Raw genomic sequence first — 24,911 nt, 5'->3', positions numbered from 1 at the left:
CATGGAAGATGCCCACCTCCAACTTCATGAGGTCAGCTTGCCCCTCATCCCCCGAATGTCCCCCTCTCCCTGCCTATCTTCACACTCTTCCTCATCAAGCTTAGATGCTGTTCTGGGGTGAATAATGTCCACCCAAAATTCATGTCCACCTGGAACATCTGCATGTGACCTTAGTTGGAAACGGGGGTCTTTGCAGATGTGACTGTTTAGGTTAAGATGAGGTCCTAGTGAATGAAGGTGGCCCTAAATCCAATGACTTGGGTCCTTATAAGAGAAGATTTGCACAGAGATGCAGGCACACGGGCTCTCTTGGGGGAGACAGCCACGCGAAGACAGAGGCAGAGACCGGACAGATGCAGCTAATGAGTCCAGGCATGCCATGGTTTGCCAGAAGCCACCTAAGGCTGCAAGAGGCCATGAAGGATTCGTCTCTGACCTTTGGAGAAAGCACAGCTCTTCTGACACCCTGATTTCAGATCTCTGGCATCTGGAACCATGAGAGAATAATTTCCCTTGTTTTAAGCCCCCAGTTTGTAGTAATTTGTTACAATAGCCCCAGAACGCTCATACAGATGTCAGACTTAGTCCTCCAAACATGTCCTTGACCCCCCAGCATGCAGTAGGTGCTTTGTAAGTGCTTGCCCCCCACCTGCCTCCAGACTGCTGAGAGCAATGAGAGACCCCCCCTCACCCCAGGATGGAGGCCCTACACCTGCTTATAGCTACTGTCTACTGTCCAGCTGGGCTCCTCCTCCCAGTCTCCATGGGGACCGTGTGACACCGTCTCTGTTCTGCCCCAACCTCTGACGCCTGACTTACCCCAGGTACCCTCACCTCCTACTCCACGGAGAAAACAGGAGCCATCAGCTCCCTGCCTCTCCTCCTTCCTTCTGGGGGTGCTCAGGGTCCTTCCCCGTGGTCTGTCACACTCTTTCCTTGTCATTGGCATTTTTAAAAATAAAACCACAAAGCTCCCAGCAAGGTGATTCCTCGTCATGGCCCTCCTGTCCCTCCTCACAGCCTGCTCACCACTGCGTCCATCAAAAAAAAAAAAGGCGGGGGGGAATGGAGAGCTCTCTCTGCCCCTTCCACACCCCTGCCCTTGTAGGGCTACAGCGGTTTCCTCAGTGCTGGATTTTAGAGTCTCTGTGTGTCACTGGCATAGCCACTTGATCCCTGAGGGGCCCCTCCCTCCTCCCTGTACCCTCTCCCCCACCTTGGCTTCTGTGGGCCCCTTTCCTGCTGTCCCTCCATCTCTTTGCCACCAGCTTCTGTTCCCCAAAACACAAGAGGTTCCTTGGGTGAGCCTTCAAAACTCTCCACTCACGGGGCCTTCACTCACAGGGCCACCCCATCATGCTTCTGAGAGCTAGTCATACGCTGAGCACTTCCACATGGAAGTCTGCAGACCTCCCCTCTACCCGGGCTCAGAGACACATCTCCACATGTGTTGGACCTGTCCACTTAGAGTCCCACACATACCCCCAAGCCCCAGGGCTGTTCTCACTGCCCTCTCCCCAAACCCAGTCTCCCTGCTTCTCCTGTGTCCCCTTCTCTGGTGCTTACACCACCTGCCACTGTCACCCGGGGCAAACACCAGGCTCCCTCCTCCATGCCCAGCCCCCATCTGCTTCGCCTCCTCGACTGTTAATGTGCCCCCTGCTCCTCATCCCCTTTGCCCCTGGGCTGGGATGAGTGTTGCCATTTCCCACCAAGTCTTGTGAAGGTGTTCTGTGCCGGGACACAGCACCCAACCCCTCTTGACACCCAGGATGCAGGGGCTAGAGAGCACTGTGGGCGGGGAGGACGATGGTGGGGCAGCTCTGCTACTTTGATCCCTACATGCAAGGCAAACCCACAAGCCAGAGGTGTGGAGAAAATGGCCCTCACTCACCTAATGACCAATGACCATGGAGCTCCTTGAACCAAGTGTTGCTGTGCGCCACCTTTATCCTATTTTGCAGGTGAGGAAATGGGGCATGAAGGTTAAGTAATTTGTCAGGGTCATGCAACAAAATGTCAGGGCTGGAATTTGGGCTCATTTTTTTCTGGACACTAAAAGCCAGCACTGACTTAATTTGTGGGGTCCGGTGCAGAGTGAGGGTCAGGTGCAGAGTGACAAAGTGGCCCCGTGTTTGAAGACTACTGTGACTTTTAAGATGGTGACAGAAGAGCTTGAAGCCAGGTTTGGGGCCCTAAGGCTGCTCTGCTAGGACCACTGCCCCTATCTTTCTCCCCCATCCCTCTCCAGGGGTGGGGCTTCCCTCCAGCCATCAGACCCCGGGGTACCTAGGCCATGTCTCCCCCAACCAAGGGTTTCTCCTAATTTCCCCTCTTCCCTCCCCAGACCACTCCAACCAAAAGCTCCAACCCTGAGACGGCTTTGCTGGGCCACTGAGCAAGTCACCAAACCTCTATGGAAGTTGGAGGTGGTTTCCTCATTGAAAACAGTAAGGACACAGGTCACAAAAGGGTGCAGGGCCAACTAGAAAGCGTAGCTCTCGGATCAACGAGAGAGGATCAATCCCATCACGACCCCATGGGATGACCGGGGCCTGGAGGCTCAGGAGCTCCCCATACACAGTCCCACCAGGGCACAGAGCCCACCCTAGCCACCAACTAGGCAGGCCTGCTTCTCACAAGTGCCTCCTTTTCTTCTCCTACCAGCCTCCAGGAGGCCGGGTCAGCGCACTGAGGCCAGAGAAGGAACTCGAGGAAGTCCCCCAGCTGGTAGGGTGGGGTGGGCAGGGCTCCTGAGATGAGAAACAGCCCAGCATTAGCATCCACTCAAAAAGTGAACCCAACTGGCATACTGGCCTCCGGGTGGCCTCTGGTGGGACCCTCGTGTCATGTCTGCAGGAAGGCTTTACCTGGGCCTAGTTGTCCTGTCCCTAGGGACCACCTGCAGAGCTGACCTGAGCTAAGCCCTGCATTCAACTAGTGGCCTGCTGGCAATGTCCTTGCTTACTGAACAGCATGACTTTAGGAATAACCACTAGCATCTTCTCCCAGACAAGCGGCCCTCTGCCGAGTCCTCTGTGTGAGCTGCACCTGCAGATCTGGGCTCTCCCCTAACCCCCAGGGGCCCTCTCCTGAGCAGGAGCCTACCTCCTCTGGCCTCTTGCTGAGCGTCTCACTCACAACCTTTCCTCTGTTGGGGAAATACATTCAGTTGGGTGTTTTGCTCAGCTGGGGTTCTGGCAGCTGATTTTGTCACCTGACTTGTTTCCGTGTGGAGTCCCTCCCCGGGCTATGGGGGAGGCCCGGATGCAGGAAACCAGGGTTCACACCCCATCCCCAGCTCTGCCCTTCCTTCTGTCCTTCCAATGAGCTGGATTCCCTTCTTCCTCCTGCCCGTGTGTCTCCCTTCTCCAGACCCACCCCTGAACCAGGGGCCCTGACAGCAGGGACAGCAGAAGGAAGTCCTAACCCAGCTGGAAATGGAAAGTGCTCCCACGTTCTGAGGGGCTCTGCTTCTAGAGAGTGGGAAGGGGGCAGGATTGACATCCCCTGGGGGGGGCTGGGGCTGAAGAACAAGCTGGTGACTGATGGCCCCTGCCTGCCCCAAGGCCCCCTGACTCACTGGGGCTAAGAGCTGGCCACCCACTGGCTGGGGAACAGGTGCTCCCTGGCTGCCTAGAGTCCAAAATGTTCTCTGAGCCTCCGCCTCTGTGGTGTGGACTAACCCTTCTACAGCCAGCTTGGAAAGCCCCCCACAGGGACCAGGGGCTGAGGGCCACCACACTTTTGTCCTCCTCCTCGGCCACACCACTTTCCTGTGGGTACTTTCCTGCTACGGTTGGTGACTCAACACAGGTATGCCCCAGATTAGCATCCCGCTCCTTTGTGGCTGCACGAAGAGATGGTCAGGTGTCAGCAGGACTGAGCTGGGGCAGAGGCAGGTGCTGAGCCTACACACACAGCTGGCAGAGCCAAGGCGCCCTGCCAGGCCTATCCCCGCCATCAGCGTCTGCCTGGATGCGGGTAACCGCCCACACCACAAACCCTTCTCATGACGTGCCCCTGCCTTTGGGCTGGAGGTACCAGAAACCCACTGGCATCTGGGCCTCAGTTTCCTCATCTGCAAGACAGGGAAAATGGCTCACAGCTCCTGGGCTGGCTGTAGAGGTTAAGCAAGTGAACGCAGCATGTGCCTGGCCTGCAGTCAGCACTCCTAGCTTCTCTCACCTTCGGGAGATGGAGTTGAGCCCCCCCGGAGGTGGGGGATTAGGCTTCCATGCCTGGGGTGGGCAAGGTTGGCCTCTCTTCTCCTGAGGAGGAGCCCCCCCCCCACCATGGGGCTCAGGCAGCCACCTGGTGATGCCTGGGAAGCACCCACGGCATCAGCGTGGCTTCGGGGTCTCTCCACTCTCATACAGGCTGGTCTGGTGCCCCAGTCTGCTTATCCCCCACTTGTCCCCATCCCGACAAATGGCTCTGCCATCTACCCTGTTGCTCAGCTCAGAGCCCAGGAGCCACTCCTGATTCTCCTCTGTGTCCCTTTCCCCCAGGCCCCTAACTCACCAGGGCAAGTCTCAGGAATTCCCCCAACACACGGCCCCAGCCCCCTGCTCTCTGCATCCAGACCACCATGAGTCATGTGTCATCTCTCCCCTGGGCTCTCCTTGATCCGCCAGCCTGAGGGTGAGAGCCAACGCTCTGCCTTACACCCCGCTTACACCCTGTCCTACACCCCGCCCTACACCCCCATCCCACACCCCAGCCTTACACCCCGCCTTACACCCTGCCTTATACTCTGCTTCACCATGCCCTACACCCCCATCCTACACCCCAGCCTTACACCCCACTCTACACCCCGCCCTACACCCCTGTCCTATACCCCCACCCTACACCCCATCCTACACCACAGCCTTACACCCTGCCCTACATCTCTATGCTACACCCCAGCCTTCACCCCCTGCCTTACACTTCCTCTGTCTTTGCTTCTCTGTCTCTGCCTCTGTCTCCCTCTGTCTCACTCCTCACTTGGTCTCATGCCCTCTCCCCATCTCTACAGTGTCCTCCCAGAGCTCCCTCCTATCTTGCCAGGTCCTTGTCTCCAGCCCAGCTCCTTCCTCCCCTCGGCCCTCACGCCACCTGCCCCAGTGCCCAGCATGCTCTGTCTCCTGATCTCACCGGGCAGCTAGGTCTCAGAGAAGCCCCCTCCCACCAGATCTGAAGTGCAGCCCAGGCCTTCCAAGGCTGCTCTGTGTAGCAGAGTGTCCCGTTCAGTTAGTTTATTTGTGGACTAATTGCTCCCTCCCCCGCCCCAGACTATTTGCTCCATGAGCTCGGGGACCCTGTCTGTCTCCCCATCACTCTGCAGCCTCCCAGCCCCTGCACAATGCTGACTGCAGAGCATGTGCTCACCAAAGTGGGGGCAGGGATGGAATGATGGATGGCCATCTTTCTTGTGGGCAGCCGGCAGACTCTCTCCACGGAGGCCAGTTGTCTCAGCGGGCAGGATTCATCCTGCTGTCTGCAGGTATGGGTGGACGAGCAGGTGCCCCATCAGCCATCACTGAATAACTTCAGCTCTTGTCAGGAGGCTGTGACCCTGCCCCGCACACCTATTAATACCACGTAACCAAAGACACATTGTGAGTTTGGGTGAGAGGTGAAAAGTGCATTCAGAAAACACCAAGGCAGATGGGGGTGGCCAGGAAAGGGGTGACCTTTGGCTCTCTTGGCCCTAGAACAAGGAGAGCTAATGTTTCCTTTAAACATACAGTTACCACATGACACAAGAGAAAAGAAAACATATGTTCAGACAAGCACACCCATGTTCACAGCAGCGCTATTCACGGTAACCAAACAGTGGAAGCAACCCAACATGATCAACTGGGGAATGGGTAAAATGTGGCCCATCCATGCAGTGGAATGCTACTCAGCCACAAAAGCAACGAGCTTCTGACAGCTCCTGCATCACCGATGGACCTTGGATCCCTATCCTACATGCAAGAAGCCCAACATAAAAGACCACATAGCATATGAGTCCATTGGTGTGAAATGTCCAGAATAGACAAACCCACAGAGACCGGAAGGTTAGTGGTTGCCTGAGGCTGGCGGGTGAGGGGAAATGGAAGGTGGCTGCTGATGGGCAGAAGGTCTCTTCCTGGGGTGATGAAAATGCTCTAAATTGAGGGTGGTGATGGTTGTACAACTCTGTGCCCACACTGAAAACCCTTGTGTTGTGCACCTGAAATGGGTGGCTGTCGCCCTCTGACAGGTGTGGAAGCTGAGGTTGGGAGCATGTATTTGCCCACGCTCGGGGGGCTAACAAGGGCTGGTGCAGGATTCGCACACAGGTCTGTGCAGCTCTGGAACCTGCAGCTCCCCCACCACCACATCGGGTGCCAGCACTGGTGAGTCCATGATGAGGCTCTGGGCTCCGGACCTATCCATTACATGTGGCTGAAAGCGGACAGCACTGCCAGCACAGATTTTGTCTGTAGGACGGTGTGGGCAGAGAGCGGACACTGGGCAGATTGAGCCTCACATTCCTCTAGGGACCAGAGGGGGCTGGGAGTGTGGGGTCAGGCTGCCCTGCCATTCCAGGGGCAGCCCACCTTGCTCCCTGGGCTGCCCACCTGCTTGATGGCCCTGGGGCTCAGGATTGGATGCCCCCTGCCACCCCACTGCACACCTACTGCCCACCATGGGAACTCAGAAACCCCCTCAAAAAGTTAAAAATAGAGCTACCCTATGACCCAGCAATTGCACTACTGGGTATTTACCCCAAAGATACAGATGTAGTGAAAAGAAGGGGCACATGCACCCCGATGTTCATAGCAGCAATGTCCACAATAGTCAAACTATGGAAGGAGCCGAGATGCCCTTCAACATATGAATGGATAAAGAAGACGTGGTTCATATATACAATGGAATATGACTCAGCCATCAGAAAGGATGAATACCCACCATTTGCACTGACATGGATGGAACTGGAGGGGATTATGCTAAGTGAAATAAGTCAAGCAGAGAAAGACAATTATCATATGGTTTCACTCATATGTGGAACATAAGGAATAGCACGGAGGACATTAGGGGAAGGAAGGGAAAACTGAAGGGGGGAAATCAGAGGGGGAGACGAACCATGAGAGACTATGGATTCCAGGAAACAATCTGAGGGTTTCAGTGGGGAGGGACGTGGGGGGGGGGTGTTAGCCTGGTGACGGGTATTAAGGAGGGCACGTGTTGTAATGAGCACTGGGTGTTATAAGCAAATAATGAATCATTGAACACTACAAGAAAAAAAGATCATTGTTGAGCTGGTCCATGGACTTTGCTGAGACACATATATCTGGAAAGCAAACGCTGGTGGGGCAGGGGGAAAGGACAGGAGAATGACACTAATTCAGAGGCTGCTGTACTGGGCTGCAATTTTATTTGCTTCTTGAGATAGTGCTGACCAAATGCCCTACAGCTTACGACTGACCCGGGCAGTTCTGGAGAGGGCTGGGGAGACAGAGGCACAGGGGTCTGGGGCACAGCGGGGCAGGTGAGGGGGAGCGCTTTCCTGCACATACAAATCAAAGGGAAGGTTGACTGAAAACACAGCCGTGAGAGAAGAGGGGGTCCTTAATGTCAAGAGGAAACCAGGCCTGGGCTGGCGCTTTGGTTTGTGAGGTGCCTGGCAAAAGATGTTCAAAGAGTATACTACAAGCTTGAGTGGCTGGAGCCTGGCAGACGAAGTGCAGACAGGAGGAGATGAGGTCAAGTGAGCAGACAGGAGCCACATTGTTTAGGCTGTGTAAGGAGATTGGAGTCATATTGAGGGTGAAGGGTTACAGTGTGGGAGTGACATGATCTGATTCATGTGATTACAGGGTGACTCTCCCTCTGTGTGGAATATGGACTGCACAGGGACAAGATGGCTGTGAGGATAACAATTAGGAAAATCTTGCGGAAGTCCAGGTGAGGGATGAGGATGGAATGGCCAAGGGCTGCAGCACTGTGCAGGGGGCAGAGGTGGCCCTGGACTAAACATTTTGGAGGTAGGAGAGAGGTGACCACAGTGGCTGAGGATGGGGGTTTGTGAGGAATCCAGGATGAGCCTTCAGATTTTTGTTTAGCCAGGTGCAGAAATGGTGGTGTTATTTACCGAGATAGATTGTCCCAAGTGCTTTGAGATGTTCTCATGATTGTTAGGTATCCAGCAGTGGTTGTATTGATAGTGATTTAAAACATGTATCAGTCGATGAATAGGATTCAGTTGTAAGATTATTAAGCCTTATTAAAGGCACATGAAAACCTTATGTAAAAATATGAAAACTGTAGCAATCTGAACTTGCTTATATTTATAAAAATACCTGGCATTTATTGAGCTGTTATTATATGCCTTGCCCTTTTCTAGGTGTGTTTATGTATTAACTCAACAATTCTCAAAATAACAACGAGAAAGGGCTGATTGTTTCCCCATTTTACAGGACAGGAAACTGAGGCACAGAGAAGTTCTTTCACTCTCCCAGGGTTCAAAGAGAGCCACCTATCCCAATGTCTATGCAGTAGAATTTTAAATGTGCTGTGTTTCTGACCATTTATTTTTATAAAAAACAAAACACAAGGATATATTTTTGTTTTCAATTTTCTCTTCTACAGTACTGTAAAAGTGCAATTTTGCAGATGAGGCAATTGAGTAAGATAAAGTAGAATAATCAAACTCTCACTGTTTGTAAGTGAAGAACTAGGGTTTCGCCCTACTCTGTCTCCAGAGCCCACACTTGTAGCCAGTACAGTTAGGAAGAAGAAAGAGACATTTGTTGAACTGTGTCAGCTCATGGTGAGTGATGTTAGGCCTGGCCCATATCTCTTTTGGTGGTGTTAAAATGAAAACTACAGGCCTAAAATGGAGTCACTTATGCTGGGCCATCACCAAACTGGGCCTTAATACCTCACATAATTACATTTTCACCTCCCCCAGAAATGTTGTCTTAACTTGTCAGTCAGAAATTTTCTAGTCCAATAAGGTAATCTGTCAGAAGGGAACTAGAGCTGCTCCTTGTTACCGGGTTGGTCATTGTTTCTTGTGCTTTTCAGTGCATGGAGCCTATAAATATGTATTACAATTTTTTTTAAAAAAGATTTTGTTTATTTATTTGACAGAGAGAGAGAGATCATCAGTAGGCAGGCAGGCAGAGGGAGAGGGAGAAGCAGACTCCCCGCCGAGCAGGGAGCCCGATGCGGGGCTCGATCCCAGGACCATGGGATTGTGACCTGAGCCGAAGGCAGATGCTTAACCGACTGAGCCACCCAGGCGCCCCTATGTATTACAGTTTTTAAGAGAATATACATCATCTCTTTCCATCCTGGCAGTTCCTCTGAAATCTTATATGTAATCATTTTTATCAGCTTTTGTTTTAAACTTCCAGTTTAAAAAATAAAAGTGATTACAATACATAGATGAGTTTCCTCCCCTGTTTATAGGTAAACGGTGGTATATTATTCTACACTAGCGCCATGCAACAGATATTTCTGTAGAAACAAAAATGTTCTGTATCTGTGTTATCTAGCATGGCAGCCACTAGCTACCCGTGGGTGTTGAGCTGCTAAATTACAACTACTGCGACTGAGGAACTAATTTTTAATTTCAGTGAAGTGTACATAGCCCTCTGTTGCTATGGTTACTGCATTGGACAGCAGTTGTTCTACGCATTTTAAATACATATTTGTATCTATCACTTTTATTTCTCCTCTGGTGTTTTTGGGGGCATTTTTGCATTCACTTTTTCATGACTCTCTATACATTAGAAATTGAACCCTTTGTTTGTGATGTAAGTTGTAAATATTTTCCCCAATTTATAATTTTTCATTTTACTTTGGTTATGGTTTTTGTGATGTAAATATAAGCGTAACTAGGAAATAAAACTATTTGTATGTTCCTTCATTCTTTTTTATACACACACAAATTTTTCAAAAGACATTGGGATCACACTCTAGTTATTGTTTCATAATCTGGTTTGAATAAAAGGTTTTGTTTCTGTATCTAAAATTATGTATTTTCATTGGGAAAAAATGACCTATAGAAAATCATAAAGTGGGGTGCCTGGGTGGCTCAATCGTTAAACGTCCGCCTTTGGCTCAGGTCATGATCCCAGGGTCTGGGGATGGAGCCCCACATCGGGCTCCCTGCTCCGCGGGAAGCCTACTTCTCCCTCTCCCACTCCCCCTGCTTGTGCTCCCTCTCTCGCTGAGTCTCTCTCTGTCAAATAAATACATAAAATCTTAAAAAAAAAAGAAAATCATAAAGATGCCTCTCTTTAGATGGGTGTGACCCTATGGTAGGTCATGTGTAAAATGGGCAGGTTGATACTTACCCCAGAGCTATTTGAGGAGAAACAAACAAACCAAAATTACGTCTCTGACATGTAATACTGTAAAACTTCAGCAAATATATGTATGGTCACTCCTGTGTTCTCCCTCTAACAAAAGGGATGACGTAACCACAAACAACTCATAGACATCATTGGGATTTGACAGAGCAGGAAGGGAAATGTACACATATTTATATGCTGGAATAGCCTAGGTGCCATTTCTATGTACATAAGTTTTCTGATTATGGTGAGGACAAGGAAGTAAATCATCCCCTCATTACCTTTTGTTTATGTTCAATGTAATAATTTGATATCTATATCTACATCATGAAATTATCACCACCATAAGTCTAGTTAGCCTCCATCACTTTACATAGCTGTAGATTTTTTGTGTGTGATGAGGACATTCAAGATCTGTACTCTTAGATGCTTTCAAATATGCAATACAGTATTATTAACTATAGTCACCATGCTGTACATGACATCCCCATGACAATTTTATAACTAGAAGTTTGTACCTTTTGACACCATTACTCATTTAGCCAAGCCCTCAGCCACTGTCTCAAACCACCACCAATCTGTTCTCTATATCCATCAGCTTATTTTTTCTGTTTGCTTTTGTTTGTTTTCTTAGATTCCACATGTGAGATCATATGCTATTTGTCTTTCTCTGTCTGACTTACTTCATTTGGCATAATGCTTCTAAGAACCTACCATGTTGTCTAAATGGCAAGATTTCATTCTCTTTTATAGCTGAATTCCATTGTATATACATACCACATTTTCTTTATCCAGTCACCTATCAATGGACACTTAGGTTGTTTCCATACCGCAATAAACAGAGGAGTACATATATCATTGTGAATTAGTGTTTTCATTTTCTTTGGGTCAATACCCAGTAGTGGAATTACTGGATCAATGGTAATTCTATTTTTAATTTTTCAGTATTGGGCAATAAGAAGGCAATAATAAATATTAATCATTGATATCATTAGACCTACAATCTCAGGTATAGGTATGCCCCAAAAGTGGTTTCTTATATCATAGAAAAGTGATGGGTACAGATGGATTGTTACAGTTACTTGGAAATTCAGAAAGATGGCAGATTCCATGAGTTCAAGCTCCCAACCTCCATCTTCCCTCCCCTTTGGGTAGCCCCCTGGTCTGAGACTCTCAAAGCTGCCATCCTAGATCTCACCACCAGGTGACATCACATTTATCTCCATTTTTGTAGTTCCTTTTAGATGGAAAGGAGTACATTTTGCAAAGAGTATAAAAATATCATGAAATGGTTTGTTTACTATTTTAACAATTCTCCTGGGAAAATTCGTAAGTGTATTAAAGTAGATCCATTTCCTGTTGACCTCAAACTACATGGTCATCATTGACATATCTAGCTGTCATCACTGTCAGCTGATGCACAATGTGAACTGTACAGAAGGTCCCTACCAGAGAACAGGGCATTCAATCTCCACCACCCCGCCCTTGTACAGGCTACCCAGACCCTCTCCCACCCCCTGTCAACCATCCCCTGTCTGTGACTTGGACACAGATGCCCAGACCTTGCTCCAGTGCCCCAGTTTCTTTCAGTCACCTACCCCCTGTCAGTTACTTTTGTAATACCTGCCAGTGACTGCTAAGATACACAACTGCCCCCAAATGTTTCAATGTCCGCAGGCCCTGGGGTATGTGCTTTCACATAGCCCAAAATCTTCTTTTATACCTACAAGTTTTTTTCAGACAGAATTAGAATTATTTTATTTAGGTGCAAAACCTGGGTTTTGAGATTGTTGTTTTTTTAGTCCTTGCAGACGCTTCATCGAAGAGAAGTTTGATGATGACGGTACTTTGGTGCCATCTTTTGATAAAAGCCTGAACTGCTGCTTGAACATTGTGGTGAAAGCAAGTGGGATGAAGGGGATGTGACCCTAACCCACCAGAAAAATCTTTCTCCAAGTCAGGATGTAGAGGTGAGAATTTATTTGGTAAAGCATATGGATGGCCTTCCTCTAAATATTTCATAAAAATGGAATCATACAATAAGTGGCCCTTTCATATGCTTTTTTTCTTAGCTTAACAGTTATATTTATAGCAAATGCATATAAAGACCAACTTCTTTCTCCAACTGGACAAGTTATTGCTTTTCACTAAAAAAGCATCACTGAGATGGGCGTCAAGGGCTACTAGACAGCATGCACCTGCTGCTGGAATGAAATTCCACTTGCTAAACCTCTTCTTCCATGATGAGTCAGAGTAGCTTCTCATAAATAATGTTTCATATATTCATGTCAAATAAAAGATAATTTAGAACTATAAGTAAATGGGGGTGCCTGGGTGGCTCAATTGGTTAAGCGTCCAACTCTTGATTTTGGCTCAGGTCATGATCTCAGAGTTATGAGATCAAGCCCTGCATTGGGCTCCATGCTGGGTGTGGAGCCTGCTTAAGATTCTCTCTCTCTCTCTCTCTCCCTCTCCCTCTGCCCCTTCCCCACTGCTCGTGCTCTCTCTCTCTTGCTCTCTCTCGAAAAAAGAAAAAGAAAAAAACTATAAATGAGTGAATAAATGACTAGACATGACAAGCAGATGAATATAAAATGCAACCTGTATGATTCCACTGACATAAAGTTACAAAAGATCAAAACTAATCTGTTGAGAAAATACAAGTGGTTGGTTGGGGACAGAGCATGGTGAGGGAAACAGTGGTCCATGAGTACAGAACTGAAAAAATGATGTGGGAATATAATCATACTGATATTTAACAATTTCTGATTTGTATAAGGAATATTACTAGGAATCATAATAGGGCAAACACAGTTGTAATTATTATTATAAAAATTCCAAAGTCTTACAAGTTTTTAACGAACACTTGAAAAATTTTCAGGCTCTTAAAATTTTTATTTATAGAATGATAAAGCCAAGATTCCAGGAAATAATCCATGTTAAGATCTCAAATTGATAGGAACCCTTCCAAATAACTGCATATTTTCACATCCTTCTGAGAAAACATAGAATTCACTAATTATCATTTATACAGTCAGAAAAGCATATGTATACCCATTGTAAGTGCATATTAAAAATAAAGGGTTTTTTTTCAGCTCAACAATTCATTCCTTTCAGATAAGAGAGGACTTCTCTAAGATATGCATCAGGATGTTCAACACAGCATGCAGCTGCTGAGGGAATGACATTCCACCTGCTGAACCTCTTCTCCCATAATGGCATCAAAGCAGTTTCTCTACTTTTGGTCTAGTTTGTGAATCCCAAAGGAGCTATTCCACAACATTCTTTCATTCAGATCTATGAACTCACTTGTGTCAGGCATCATATCCCACCAGGAATGTGAAGTGTTGGGGGTGCACCTGAGGACTACTGCCTTTGAATCTGAAGTAGACCTTTCAGCAGCCTGCAAGATGCAGATCCTCAGAACCTGCCAACCTCATGAGGAGCTGCACAGGGAGAGAGTGACCCAGCAATACTTTACTGGAGTAACTATGTACTCTGCACCATGCTATGCACCAGGTTAGTGACAGTAACACAGATATAATGGGTCATAATCATAACAACCGTGTTATAATGGATGTCTCACCAGGGCATTTTTTCCTCCTCATTTCCTCCTCTATCCCCTAAAAAAAGTTGAAAAAGAATAAGAAGTGACCTGAATTCGTAAAGGTATTCATGATCCTGCATTAACCACAGGGCCATGGGCTTGCTCATGTGTGTCCCTAAATATTCTCAGCGATCCTGTGGGTGAAACATTCTCATCCCCATTTTACAGAGAGGAAGCTGGGGCACAGAGTTGTTACCTGTCTTACCTCCTATGCCCTTGCCTTTAGAGGAAAGCAGTTCCAGGATATCCCTGGAGCAGGACCCACACTCATTAGGGTTAGGCAGGGCCCCAGTGGCTTTAACTACATGAAGGCCAGGCCACTGAGGCCCATAACAGGAGAGGTGACTTAGATCTGGACTCTGTCTCACCACACTGCAGGAAGATTCAGCCCCCATCCAAGGGATGCATTGCCTTAGCTGAGCTCCAAACCCCTGAAGGCAGGACCTGCTCTTATGGTCAGGCTGTGACTGTCTCTTAAATGTTGTCATGGTAGCCACAATAAAGCCACCTTTCTATGGCAGCTGCAACACCTGTTCCCCCACACCAAAAATGCCTCTCGTCTAGCATTCATTAGTTGCAGGGTCCTCAGATACTGCATTCTCTCAACCACCAATACCGCAGGTTCAGTCAATTGCATGAAGAGCTTTGCCCTGGGATGTAAAAATCCATGAATTCCCACCACATGTTTGATACCTCCTGCATCCATTCATTCATTCATATATACATATGTACATCCATCCATCCATCCATACATACATACATTCATCCAGTTCACAGGCATTAAGAGCAAACTCTACATCATTTGATTAAATTTTAGCCTTCTCCAAAAGGGAGACAAGGAAGTAAGGTATGGAAAGGGTAGTGTTAAATTCAGATGTTAAATCCAAGAAGAGATGGCTCCTTCCCATTAAGATTTCAACATACTCGGGGCGCCTGGGTGGCTCAGTCGTTAAGCGTCTGCCTTCGGCTCAGGTCATGATCCCAGGGTCCTGGGATCGAGTCCCACATCGGGCTCCCTGCTCGGCGGGAAGCCTGCTTCTCCCTCTCCCACTCCCCCTGCTTGTGTTCCTGCTCTCGCTATCTCTCTCTCTGTCAAATAAATAAAAATCTTTAAAAAAAAAAAAAAGATTTCAACATACTCAACAACTTCATTTCTTAAAATTAATGATTTAAAAATATATTTTAATGCCCTGAAGCCCTCTCCATATCTATACTTAATGTCTTCTTTGCATATAGTCTCACCTTTGCACCAAAATTCTAAGAATTCTGGATACTCAAATCACTCTCCCCTACATGTCCTCTCCAGCTAGGTCTCCATCCCTCATCCAAGAAAGCCACATTCCCCCATGCTTCCATGTATATTACACTTGCTAATTCTACAACCACCCAAAGGCCACATGTACAGATCAGGAATATTGAAATGATTGTTCAAATGGAGACAAACCAGTATTTCCCCAAGAGGAAAGGACTTCTTTTCCCCAAGATAGAATTCAATTGCTTGGCTAGACAAAGGATTGTATTACAGTGTGATCAGTTACACTAAAGCTAGAGTGGTAAAATAACTTCCACAAAGTCAGAGTCAGAGAACTGCTTTAGCTAATGAGCTTACAAATGAAACACACAGATTTTTCTTTTTTTTATTTTTAAAGATTTTTATTTATTTATTTGACAGAGAAACACAGCGAGAGAGAGGGCTCAAGCAGTGGGAGTGGGAGACGGAGAAGCAGACTTCCTGCGGAGCAGGGAGACCGATGCAGGGCTCGATCCCAGAACCCTGGGATCATGACCTGAGCCGAAGGCAGACGCTTAATGACTGAGCCACCCAGGCGTCCCGAAACACACAGATATTTCTGACATCTCATACATTTGCTTCATTGAAAAAGGTTTTGTAAATATGTTTTGTGCATGTTAGCAATAATTTTTTATGACACTTTCAATAATTTCTGTCTTATTTGTTTTTTTTTCTTGAGGAAACCAAGTATGGAATAAAATCTTGTGACATTATAATGTTTTCCAAATTCTGCCATACTTAAGTATATTGTCTTAAAGCGTTTTCTGATATACCATATTTAGACAATACCATGGTGGTGATATACAATGGTGGCCATAGGAAGCTCTTCTGTTGCTTCCTGAGTGTTCAGGCAAAATTTTTATTCTGCACCATGGAAATCATGATGCTAGACTTTCTTTTGGGATATACCCATTAAAAAGCCTCTACAAAATAAGTGCACACAAATTCATACTAATATAAATGTTTGAATTAACTAAAAATGAGTAACAAGTGAAAAGCTGCTTTAAAATAATTTCAAATAATGTATACACTTAAATATACTTCCTCCATTAGGTGAACTTTAATTTTGACTCCCACTCCTAAGGGCAGGGCAGAATTAGTGATTTACTTCTAAAGAATAGAATAGGTGAAAGGAAGATAGTTACTGTACACTAGAAAATCTAGACAATCACCACCTGAACCCTGTGATGAGGGTCAACATCTCCAGTGACAATGATGTCATGTGAGTTTCACATACCCCTAAATATGATGTGACAACAAGGGGACTTCAATTCTGTGATATTCTTTCCCAGGACTTCAATTCTGTGATATTCTTTCCCAGAACCCAAAATCATAGTCCAATCAGGACCAAAAACAACAGACTGTGTCTGCACTCCTCAACACTGTCAGGGTCATGAAAACAGTCTGGCAGTTCCTCAACAGACAGTTGCCATACGACTCAGCAATTTCACTCCTAAGCACACAGCCAGGACAAATGACAACATATGTCTACATAAAAACTAGTATACTTATGCACATGATATTATTATTCATTAGAGCCAAAAGTAGAAACAACACAAACGTCCACCAATTAATGAATGATTAAATGAAAGGTGGAATATTATTTGGTGACAAAGGAAATGAAGTACTGATACATGCTGCAATATGGTTGAAACTTGAAAATGCTAAGCCAAGTGAAAGCAGCTGAATATGCAAAGACCATAAATTGTATGATTCTATTTATATGAAGAGTGCAGAAAGGCCATCAATATACTATATCCACAAAATCCCCCCTTTCTATCCTGCCTTACACAAAGTTCTGTCTCATGGGTTTGAGTCAAAGCCACTCCCTCCCACAATCCTGCTGAGAAATGCTGAAGCTACAGATCAAGTTTTGACAAAAGATGGCACCAATGAACCATCATCATCAAACTTCTCTCCTAAGAAGTGTCTACAAAGAGCACAAAAATTACAATGATCTGCAAACACCCAGGCTTTGTTCCTAAATGGACTAAGACTAATTCTAATTCTGTCTAGGGAGAAAAAAAAAAAAAAGGACACCTGGGTGGTTCTGTCAGTTAAGCGTCTGCCTTTGGCTCAGGTCATGATCCCAGGGTCCTGGGATCAAGTCCCACATCAGGCTCCTTGCTCAGTGGGGAGTCTGCTTCTCCCTCTGCCTGCGTTTTCTCTCTCTCTCTCTCTGACAAATTAATAAATAAAATCTTTAAAAACTTTTTAAAAAAAAACCTGGTATGTGTAATAGAAGATTGTGGAAAAATATATTCTGGGACCTGCAGTAGTTGAAACACCAGGTGGCAGTGGTGCAGCTTGGCAATTGGCAGGTGTGTGACTGTTGATGCAGAGCAGAAAAGGAGGGAGGGGGTGACTGAAAGATGCTGGGGCATCAGAGCAGGATCTGGGCAGCTTTGTCCTGTTTCACAGACAGGGGACGACAGACAGTAGGTGGTAAAAGGTCTGAGCAGCCTGCACAAGGGTTGGTGGGTTTCCTGTAGGCAACATATAATTGGGTCTTGTTTTGTTTTGTTTTGTTTTATGATTTTATTTATTTTTTGACAGAGAGAGAGAGAGAGACAGCGAGAGAGGGAACACAAGCAGGGGGAATGGGAGAGGGAGAAGCAGGCTTCCCATCGAGCAGGGAGCCCGATGCGAGGCTGGAGCCCAGGACCCTGAGATCATGATCTGAGCAGAAGGCAGATGCTTAACGACTGAGCCACCCAGGCATCCCGGGTCTTGTTTTTTTAACTACTCTGATATCTCTGTCTTTTAATTACTGTATTTAGACCATTGATATTGAAATAATTATTGATATAGTGGGATTAATATGTAACCGTATCTGTTGCTGTTTTCTCCTTATTGCCTTTGTTCTCTGTTTTTTTCCTCCACTCTTTTTCTGTGATTGTGGTTTTTTAAATTTTTTTTTTTTAAGATTTTATTTATTTGCGAGAGAGACAATGAGAGACAGAGAGCATGAGAGGGAGGAGGGTCAGAGGGAGAAGCAGACTCCCTGCTGAGCAGGGAGCCCGATGCGGGACTCGATCCCGGGACTCCAGGATCATGACCTGAGCCAAAGGCAGTCGCTTAACCAACTGAGCCACCCAGGCGCCCGATTGTGGTTTTTTAAATCAACATTTTGTATGGTTCCATTTTTGTCTTTTCTGTTAGCATTTAAATTACACCTTTATTTCTTCTTTTTTAGTGGCTGCCCTATGGTTTGCAATATACATATACGAATCCATGTGCACTTTCAAATAATACTACATTGCTTCACAGATAGAGCAAGTATTTTTAATAACAAAATAATCCAAATTCATTCTTCCCATCCCTGCTATCATTGTTGTTATTCATCTCATTTCACTTACACATAAAATATATCAGTGTATATATTTACATAAGACCATATACAATTGAATGCATTCTTGATGTTCTAATTTCAAACAAAACTGTTTTCTGTTAAATCAATTAAAAATAAGAAAAAGAAAAGTTTTTATTTTACTTTCACTTATTCCTTCTTCAAAGCTCTTCCAGTCTTTATGTAAATCTGAGTTTCTGACCTATATCATTTTCTTTCTCTGTAAAGAACTCCTAATATTTCTTGCAAGTCACGTCAACTGATAACACATTTCCTCAATTTTTGGTTTTCTGAGAATGTCTTTATTTTCTCGTCTCTTCTGAAGGACAATTTGACAGGTACAGATGTCAAGATTGGTGGATCTTTTTCTCTTCTTGCTTGTATGTTTTCTGAGAAGTCAGATATGATTCTTATCTTTGCTCTTCTATAGGGAAGGTGTTTCCTTTGGCTTCTTTCATGATATTTTCTTTATTTTTGATTTTCTGTAGTTTGAAAATGAGGTGGCAAGGTATAAATTTTGGGGGGCATATATCAAGCTTGGTGTTCTCTGTTCTTCCTGGGTCTGTGGTTTGTTGTCTGGCATTAAGGTGGGGAAAATCTTAGTAGTTTTTTTCAAATATTTCTTCTGTTCCTTTCTTCCTTCCCTTTTTGTAATCCCGTGACATGTATGTTACTCCTTTCGTAGTTGTCCCATTGTGCTTAGAGATTCTGTTCTGGTTTTGTCAGTCTTCCTTGTTCAACATAGTAGCCATTAGTTACCTGTGGCTGTGGAACACCTGAAATGTGGTGAGTGGGACTGAGGACATCAATTTTTAATTTATTCTAAATTTGATTAACTTACATTTAAATAGTCATGGTGGCCAGTGCCTACTGTACTGGACAGCAACAGCTCCACTCAGTTTTCTGCCCCATGATTTTAATCACTACAGAGTATATCCTGGAGATCACTGCATAACATTATAGGGGGAAAAAAAATCTTCATTGCTTCTTAAGAGCTGCATGGTACTCTAGGATGTGACCACCTTATATTATTCAACCAGCTCCCTATTGGTGGACACCTGTCTTATTTCTTGTCTTTTAAGGTTATGATTTGTTCTCTCAGAAATGGTTTTTTTTCAAGATCTTTTTTATTTTATTTATTTGACAGAGAGAGACACAGCGAGAGAGGGAACACAAGCAGGGGGAGTGGGAGAGGGAGAAGCAGGCTTCCCGACGAGCAGGAGCCCGATGCCAGGCTTAATCCCAGGACCCTGGGATCATGACCTGAGCCGAAGGCAGACGCTTAACGACTGAGCCACCCAGGCGCCCCTCTCAGAAATGCTTTTATGCTTATACCTTTTTATCTTTTCACATGGCATCTCTTGGATAGAGTTTTAGAAGTTCCTCATTCTAAGGGAAAATTCTTCTGTCCCAGAAAATAGAAAATTTGAAACAGAATGTGTCTGCAAATGTGGAAGCAAGAAGTAAATTTTAGTCTTATCTCATCATTCCTTTCATTCCATGTACTTTCTAGTTTGACATGGGTAAAGCAATTCCTTTTTTTTTTAAGATTTTTTTAATTGATTTATTTGAGAGAGAGAATGAGAGAGAGAGAAAGAGAGCACATGAGAGCGGGGAGGGTCAGAGGGAGAAGCAGACTCCCTGCCGAGCAGGGAGCCCGAGGCGGAACTCGATCCCGGGACTCCAGGATCATGACCTGAGCCAAAGGCAGTCGCTTAACCAACTGAGCCACCCAGGCGCCCAAAGCAATTTCTTATTGAGCCTCAGAAAGAAACAGTCCAAAAAAACCCACAAAGAATAAGATAGAAGATGAGAGTCATCAAACCTGTATCTCAGTGGTCAGACATTTTAACTGACCACAAGACCTTAGGTGAATCCCTCCCCTTTGTTGGTATGTGGCCTGACACAGAACACTCACTTGAAAATGGTGGTTAGGGGCATTCACTTTGGGGTTAGAAGGATCAGGATTCGACACTGGAAGTATTACTTGCTGGCTGCATGGTCAAGAGCAAGCAATTTATTTCCTATATGCCCTGTAATCTTTGGTGTCTTTTATTATTGTTTATTACTAGTATTAGTAACAATATTCCTACCATCTAACCAAAGCGTGGTTATAGGAGTGAGATATACTTTGCCAGGTAATACAGTGTTCAACAAACCTATAATTTTACAAATTTTGGATAGAGTGGTTGACATACAGATAAAAGGAAGTCTATAGAGAGCTCATGAGCAGACCCAAACATGTAACATTATTTCCTATGGTACAGGCATGGCATTTCCAATCAGATGCATTGATCAAGAATTGCAGTTGGGTCAGCTGGTAAAGGGTTTGTTAAAAAGCAAAGTTTGATCATATCTCATCCCTGTCATAGAATCAGAAAGATTCATCTGCTTGTTAGTACTTAAGATAAAAGAAAAAACAAAAATAACAAAAATTACAGGGTACTAATTTGTACATATGGTCTAATAATACTATATGAATCATATATGTAATTCATATAGTACATGTGTGTATATACATTAACATAAAACCGATACAGTGATATAACATAATGTGAATTTCAGTGATGATAGTGTTGCTAGTTATTTATATTTAACCTCCTCACTTGGCTCAATGTTAAACATTTGTTAAAATTAGTATGAATTGGATTTATGATAAAAAAGTGTATCCTCGATGTTCCAGGCCCGGAGAGCGACGGCGGCCGGGCGGTCTCCAGGGCCATGAAGCCCCGGGAGGAGAGGCCAGCAATCTTTTTGGAAGTCCAGAAGAAGCTGCTCCGTCAAGCAGGCCCAATAGGATGGCATCTAATATTTTTGGACCAACCGAAGAGCCTCAGAACATCCCTAAAAGGACCAATCCTCCAGGGGGAAAGGAAGCGGTATCTGACGAATCCACGCCTGTGCAGACTCGACAGCATCTGAACCCACCTGGCGGAAAGACCAGTGACATTTTTGGGTCCCCAGTTGCTGCCACTTCACCTTTGGCACACCCAAACAAACCCAAGGACCACGTGTTGTTGTGTGAGGGAGAAGACCCAAAATCGGCCCCGAAAGCCCCAACGAGCCGTCGCCCAGAGAAGAGCCTGGTGAGAAGGGAGGCCCTGGAGAAGCGGGCCGCGCCCAGCAGCTGGTGCCCATGCCCGCGGGGGCAGCCATGAGCCCAGGTTGGGCCCGAGGCCACGCTCTCATAACGAAGTCCTCAACCCGCCTGGAGGCAAATCCAGTATCTCCTTCTACTAAGAGGGGCTGCTGCTGCCTAGCCAGGCAAGAACCCGGAGAGATAGGATTTCAAATACTATAGTTTCTTTTAGCCCAAAGGAGCCGGGTGGGGAGAGGTTCTGCTGTGTATCTGAAGCCACTGCTCAGGCCCCACTGCCGTCGCAGAGCCGGGGGGACCTCACCTCCAGACTGCGGGAGACCTGTCTTGGTGGGGCTAAAACGGGACTCACTGTAACTGCGCATGTGACGGGACTCAATGAGGGGTATGGGGGCAGGTGGTGCGAGGCCACGCTGAGGCCTGGTGGCTTGGGGCTGCCCACAGCCTCGCCACACCAGCGCTCTGCTGGCCCACTGGGGGTCTGGGGATCACGAACACAGTAGCAGAGTTTAAGTTTAAAGCCTTGGCAAGAAAATAAGAAACAACCTGTGTGTTGCTGTGGGATAGAGGAGTGAGGCACAGGCTGAAACACTACTGGTGGGGACTGGGGGTCTCTGGCTGGCCCCGCAGGTCCTCACCCCATTCACCACGGGACAGTTTCCATCCCTGGGACAGCCTCTGCGGGCCCCCGGTGCCTCCTTCCAGTCAGCCCCAGTGTGGTGCTCTGCACGCTTCCTGAGCCACCTCGGTTGCTTGTCCTCAGCAGCTGTCAACAAAAACCAAAAAGTCATTCTCAGTCTCATGCTTTATGGAAAGATTTTGTGTCCTGATCCTCTGAGGTGCTCCATTTCTGCCATCTAAAAGCTTGGCCAGATCTTAACATAGGAATCTCTGCCTTTCATTCCCAGGCTGGTTTTGCCGTGAATTGTTCCTTCTTTTCCTGAGTGGCCTCCTGTCTAGGCCTGTGCCCTTCTCCAAGGATGCAGACAGCTCCCTTGTCAAACCACAGTTCTTCCTGTGGGCAAGCCCCCCCTTCCCCCGCCCCCCCCCCCCGGCTCCTGCAGCTGTAGAACTGTCCACATGCATCCAGGTAATGGGGTGACTGAAATCCTTCCTGCGTCTTTACTCCTGTTGACGGTGGGAAGAAGAGATGCTTCAGAACCTTGGGTTCTTCAGTTTGAATCTTTAATAATATCTAAAAAGCTTTTCTAAAATACCAGCTTTACATAAGTGACTGTTGACTCTGCCCTGTTTCTGACAACCTTTCTAGGAAAAAGTCAGTTGCTCAGGTACAACCAAGCGGAAGAAACTTTGCTTAGCTGCTCTTTATAAAGCTTTGCAGAACCTCTGGACCATACTCAGTTTCCAGAAGAAACCTGGAGACATTGGCCCAGAAAATTAAGTAGTTTGACATCGAAGTCTCAACTAGCCAATTCCATGATGCTTGTCGGCACAGAGAACGGGCTGGCCAGAGCGCTGTTGCTTCGGTCCCGGCAGGCAGTCTCTCCCGGTTGGCCCTACAGGGCTCAGTCTCAGACCTTGCACCTCACTCATGTTGGACCAACAGTTAACAGAGGACAGGCTTCAGGTCGGGGTACATTTTGGTGTGAGAGCCTACAAAGCCAATGCTAGATACTAAAAATACGTGCATCATGACTGAAATTTAGAAAAGCAACAATGCTGTGTTTCATCGTACCCACAGTGGCCTAGACACTTAAGTGCCTGCAGGAGTTATCTGCTGAGCTCCGCCTCTTACACCTGGCACACTGGGGGGACCTGCACGTGGCTTTGTCAACCAAAGACCGTTTGTTTTCCCCCTTTCAACTGCCCTGTTCACTCAGGAGGCAAGAAACTCTTTCCATGTGACTCTCTCAAGTACTTCCTGTGTCCACCCTTCAAATGGCCACTTATAGGAAAGTTGTTTGGAATTCAGAGCATTTTTTTCCCCATTAAAAAATGTCATAGGGGCACCTGGGTGGCTCAGTTGGTTGAGCGACTGCCTTCGGCTCAGGTCATGATCCCAAGGTCCTGGGATCGAGTCCCACGTCGGGCTCCCTGCTCAGCGGGAAGCCTGCTTCTCCCTCTCCCACTCCCCCTGCTTGTGTTCCCGCTCTCGCTGTGTCTCTCTCTGTCAAATAAATAAATAAAAAAAAAAAATTAAAAAAAAAAAAAATGTCATAAACGGTAGTTAGGGTTTAAGCCCAAACACACTAACTTTTGTTTAATGCAATGTTCTCATGGTAGAAGTGAACTTCCATTTATGACTATGTTTTGTTGTGGTTTTTAGTATGCAAGAAAATGATCCGTGGATGCCAAATTGGATTGCCAGGAACCCTGACATTGTACTGCTGGGCCCTGTGGCTTCACCCCTGCCCTCGCTGTCCACCCAGTTCTGTCCATCAGCAGGGATATTGGGTGGAGATGGGGAGCAGAGGTGGGGATGCAGGCAAAGGAGAACTGTAGCAGGAGCCTCTGTGCAGTGCAGACAGATGCCCTGCCTTCCTTCTCTCCCCAGCCTTCCCTCCCTGGGGCTGTAAAAGTGGGTTTAGAGTGCCTGGTAGTCTGGTCACTGGGAAAAGCAGGAGAGGACTTTCTGCTCCTGTGAGCTGGATGGAGGTGGCCATTTATATTTGGAAAATGCTCTATACATCGGGGACTGCCTGTATTTGGAAATTCATTAACTCAGCATCCTGTTCTCAACCTCTAAGCTGCATTTTGAAATTATTAGTCTGTATTTTTATTAAGCCTTAAAACTTTTTTTATGTGCATTTGGTGCCAAATTTTTTCTAGAGCTGTATCAAAAACAAGAAGCCTGTACTCACATCAGAATGTAGTTTTGATAGGGGCATCTTGTTTTTTTTTTTTAATTTATTTATTAGAGAGAGAGAATGAGAGAGAGAGAGCAGGAGAGGGGGGAGGGTCAGAGGGAGAAACAGACTCCCTGCCGAGCAGGGAGCCCGATGCGGGACTCGATCCTGGGACTCCAGGATCATGACCTGAGCCGAAGGCAGTCGCTTAACCAACTGAGCCACCCAGGCGCCCCCATCTTGTTGTTTTTACAAGGCAGGATTGGGTATAACCGTTGAATTAAACTTAGCAATCATGTACTCGAAAAAAAAAAAAAGTGTATCCTCTAAAAACTTTGCTAGTTATGAAATATCTGATAAAAAATATAGTGAAGTAAGTTGGTTAAGCATCTGCCTTCAGCTCAGGTCGTAATCTCAGGGTCCTGGGATCTAGCCTTGGGTCGGGCT

General features: G+C 46.3%; 1 pseudogene; it reads left to right on the top strand.

Moving 5' to 3' along the window:
- Positions 1–1,910: 1,910 nt before the first annotated feature.
- On the top strand, positions 1,911–21,800 carry LOC110581501 (annotated as a pseudogene).
- Positions 21,801–24,911: the final 3,111 nt, after the last annotated feature.

Source organism: Neomonachus schauinslandi, chromosome X, assembly GCF_002201575.2.
Source record: "Neomonachus schauinslandi chromosome X, ASM220157v2, whole genome shotgun sequence".
NCBI lineage: Eukaryota > Metazoa > Chordata > Mammalia > Carnivora > Phocidae > Neomonachus > Neomonachus schauinslandi.
Note: the sequence above shows the minus strand (reverse complement) of the source record. Positions and strands in the feature narration are given on the sequence as shown.